This window comes from Populus euphratica, unplaced genomic scaffold, assembly GCF_000495115.2.
Source record: "Populus euphratica unplaced genomic scaffold, PopEup_1.0 scaffold204.1, whole genome shotgun sequence".
In the NCBI taxonomy this organism is placed as follows: Eukaryota; Viridiplantae; Streptophyta; class Magnoliopsida; order Malpighiales; family Salicaceae; genus Populus; species Populus euphratica.
The window spans coordinates 57,430-61,240 of NW_011500087.1; the positions used below are offsets into that span (position 1 = coordinate 57,430).

Genomic DNA, 3,811 nt, shown 5'->3' on the forward strand with positions numbered 1-3,811 from the left:
GTCGTCGCCCGACGTCGTGTAGCGACAACCTCCATCGTTTTTCTTTACAAAACTTTCTATGCAAAGTCAAAAGAAAATGAACTTTTCAATGCCTTTGCACCGTAAGCATTGTAAAGAGGGGGCAACTGTTGTAACTAAATTTTGGATTCATTAAGATTTTCTCGAATATTATTTTATTTTATTATTCATAAAAAAATATAAATAAAAAAAGAGTTTAAAATATATTTTCTTGAGTCAACCATATTTTTCTATCAAAATTGAGTCCACTACATGAATACGGGTTAAACGATGTCGACCGGGACAAAAAAATGAGTTTTGGGCCGTTTCGGGTCAAAACCATCATTTTCGGTCAAAACAGAGTCCACCGAGTCGATACGGGTCCCACCATATCAACCATGATAAAAAATGAGTTTCGGGTCAAAAACATCATTTTCAGTCAAAACCGAGTCCACCAGGTCAATACGGGTTAAAAAATATCGACCGGGATAAAAAAATGAGTTTCGGGCTGTTTTAGGTCAAAATCATCATTTTAGGTCAACATCAAGTCCACCGGATCAATACGGGTCCCACCATGTCGACTAGGATGAAAAATGAGTTTCGAGCCATTTTGGGTCAAAACCGTTATTTTCTCTCAAAACCAAGTCCACCGGGTCAATACGGGTCCCACCATGTCGACCGGGTTGAAAAATGAGTTTCGAGTTGTTTTGAGTTCGGATCAAAATAGTCATTTTCGGTCAAAACCGAGTCTACCAGGTCAATACGGGTCCCACCATGTCGACCGCGATGAAAAATGAGTTTCAGGCTATTTTTGGTCAAAACTGTTATTTTTTATAAAAAAACCCGATCCACCGAGTTAATACCCGTATAAAGATTTTTTTTTGTAATTAAAATTGATTTTTAGCGGTTGAAAAGCTTTATATAATACTGATTTGAATTTTTAATTTTATCCCTATAAATAAATATTATTATTATATATAATAAAATAAAAAAAATAATTCAATTTCGTCACAGTAGACGGAGGATTTCTGCCGATGGTTGGCGATGCAGCTGTACATTAAAAATTTTGCACAATCTCGTGATTACTTGCACAATCTATGATTCGCTGTCCCTTTTCATTGGCTATAAATAGCCAATAAAACCAAGCCAATAGGAAAAGGAGAACAAAAAACAACATAATTCTGAATTCTGAATTCGAGAGCTATTTTTGTGTTACTAGTTGATACTATTCATTTATTTTTTTACTTTTTATTCACCCTAGTAAGATATTGATTTAAAAGAAAAACAATTTGAAAAATACCAAAAATATCTCAACCGTTAGATTTAATAGTATTTAAATCTGAACCTTTGATTTCTTCGGATACAATAGGCTTTACCACACTAGATTAAAACTCAAATCCATTTCAGCCTTTAAAATAATTTGCTCTTTGATCCTGTTGTGCCACGTCATCAGGTGTACCAAACACTCGGTACACCGCAACACACCAGATCATAACCTAGTCTATCTTGACCGTCCGATCAACTTCCAAATCAAGCCAATCACAGCCGCATGATCTATTCATCCGCGATCCAACAGTTCACAGGCTTCAAACACACCGGTTCACCATACACTCATCTACACCGTATCAAAAACTCAGAGACCCTCTCTCCTCTCACTGGCAATTCTCTCTCTCTCCACCGATCTTCCATTTCCGGCCATTTTAAGTAGCCAAACCACCACAGAAAGGTGCATCACCTCCTCTGAAGCATAACCCCGGCCGTTTAACACGATTTCACTGGCGATTTTGGCTGGAAAAGGCCACAACAGTCATCGGCCAACTGAGCTTCAAGTTGTCGATTCTCCCTCATCAGCCATCAACAGCCGTCGAGACCACTACCATCAAAATCCTCGTCCTCAGATCTACCAGAATCAACCATCTATTGGCCGGAATCTCATCAAAAAATTTCGTCGCCGCCAACAGTTGCCGCACATGAGCCACACGCGCCACTAGTGGTATTTTCATAAATTTTACAGAAATCCGAGGGTATTTCAGTCTTTTACCTATACAGTGGCACTCAGGTAAAAATTTTATGATTTTTATGGTATTTTTTGATATTTTTATATATAAATACTTGTAAATTTTTGCATGTAAAAAAAAAAACAAAAATAAATTTAAAATAAATAACGACGCAGATCCAACACCCAAACGACGCAGCTCCAACACCCATTTTATCATGTCACTGTTCATAGGTCAAAACCCGATTCTCAAGAATGGATATACCCATTTCTCAATAATATCAAAATAATTTTTTTTTATAAAATAAATATTATTTGTCGACACGTCTCTTTTATTTACAAAAAAAAAAAGAATCGATGTCAAAAATGTAAATACCAAATATAGATTATGTCCATTATTATTTCTTTTGATAAATCAGACGTAACTCTACTTTTTAGATACAAACGTCAATATTTTAGACAAAGTCTCCTAGTTTTAGGGACTGATGTTATTTTTAATGTATCTCCTATTTTTAGGGATCGACGTTAACAATTTTAAAATATTTACAAATAAATTTAAAATATAATAATATTTGAATCAAATTTAAAATACATAAGTAAGAGTAACCTTTTTTTAAAAGAATGTTTTAAAGATGATATTTACATTTCTTTAATTATAACTAACTCAGCACTCGAATATCTTATAACTAACTCAACACTCGAACATCTGAGACTAATGTTTAATTTTAAATTTTTAGTTCTCTTAAATTATTAGATAGAAACTCTAATAAAATTTTTATTTTTTTTAATAAAAAATTATTTATTTTTTTATTAAAACAAATAAAAAAAATAAAGTCATCGTCTGATGTATGATCTCGATGTCTGATGTTTTGTACTGACAGAAAGGATCAGACACGTAGGAGAAGCAGAATCGAATCTTGACTGTGAGATGCTGAATAAAGCATTGTGTGTTTTATTGCACCATCTGTCAACATGAATCAAGAAAGAAGAGAAAACGAATGGATGCCCCGGTGCAACAGCGGCCATAGATCTTGTTTGCTATCTCTTCTGTTGGAAAAAAGAAGATTAAGCACGGAATAGCCTGAAGGCAAGGTCTGCTATTTCTGTACAGAATAGTCCATGCCGTAATCAGCAAGTCTGCGATCTCAGACGAGTAAACTTTAGGCTCTTGAAAATCCTAAATTCAAAAAAAAAAAAACCTATAGAATTATCACTCAAAAGCCCGAAATGCACTCTGATCACACCTCAGCTCACATCTACTGACAGGGAGAAAAAAAATTGGAGTTCAAGGAAACAAAAATCATAAAAACATTTTTTTAGAAAAAAGGAATTCGGGTTTTCACCAAAAGATCGAACAAAAAATCAAATTTTGTTTTCCAACAGAAGATTAATGCCTATGTACTCAACAAAGCCAAAACCCACCCCCCCCACCAAAAAAAAAAAAAAAAACCATCGCAATTCTGCCATGGCACGCCCAACGCAAAGCCACTGAACCAGTTAGCAAAACCACGGCATAGCCGTCAACAAAGAAACTATCCAGCTGCCAGGAGCAAAAAAACACGAACACGAAAAGCGAAATCACCGGCAGACTCATGCGATCACGGAAGCCAACGCAACCGTCCAGGTCCAAGCCGCTAGTAACTCCACCAACGGCGAAAGTCGCGCGAAAACAAAAGGGAAAGCAACGGAAGGCAAAACACTGGATCCCTCGTTGGATGGCGACGAGAAAAACTGCCCTCATAAACACGCAGAGGAGATGGATTTGGCACCGATCCCACACTTAACGCACTGAAACCCACGGATCACAACCGCAACCCA

At 36.2% G+C, this 3,811-nt stretch overlaps 1 protein-coding gene and 1 long non-coding RNA gene across 2 annotated transcripts in view; one reads left to right on the plus strand and one right to left on the minus strand.

The window, feature by feature from the left end:
* The window catches only part of LOC105109000 (uncharacterized), a 42,390-nt gene extending 38,974 nt beyond the window's left edge, over positions 1-3,416 (minus strand). Inside the window, exon 1 of the transcript XR_839158.1 lies at positions 3,375-3,416. The gene's annotated coding sequence lies outside the window, so the exon portion shown is untranslated. The remainder of the gene's footprint in view (positions 1-3,374) is intronic.
* An 89-nt stretch (positions 3,417-3,505) lies between these two features.
* Positions 3,506-3,811, plus strand: part of LOC105108999 (uncharacterized) — an 18,791-nt gene continuing 18,485 nt past the window's right edge. The window contains exon 1 of the long non-coding RNA XR_839156.1: positions 3,506-3,684. This is a non-coding gene — a long non-coding RNA (uncharacterized LOC105108999). The remainder of the gene's footprint in view (positions 3,685-3,811) is intronic.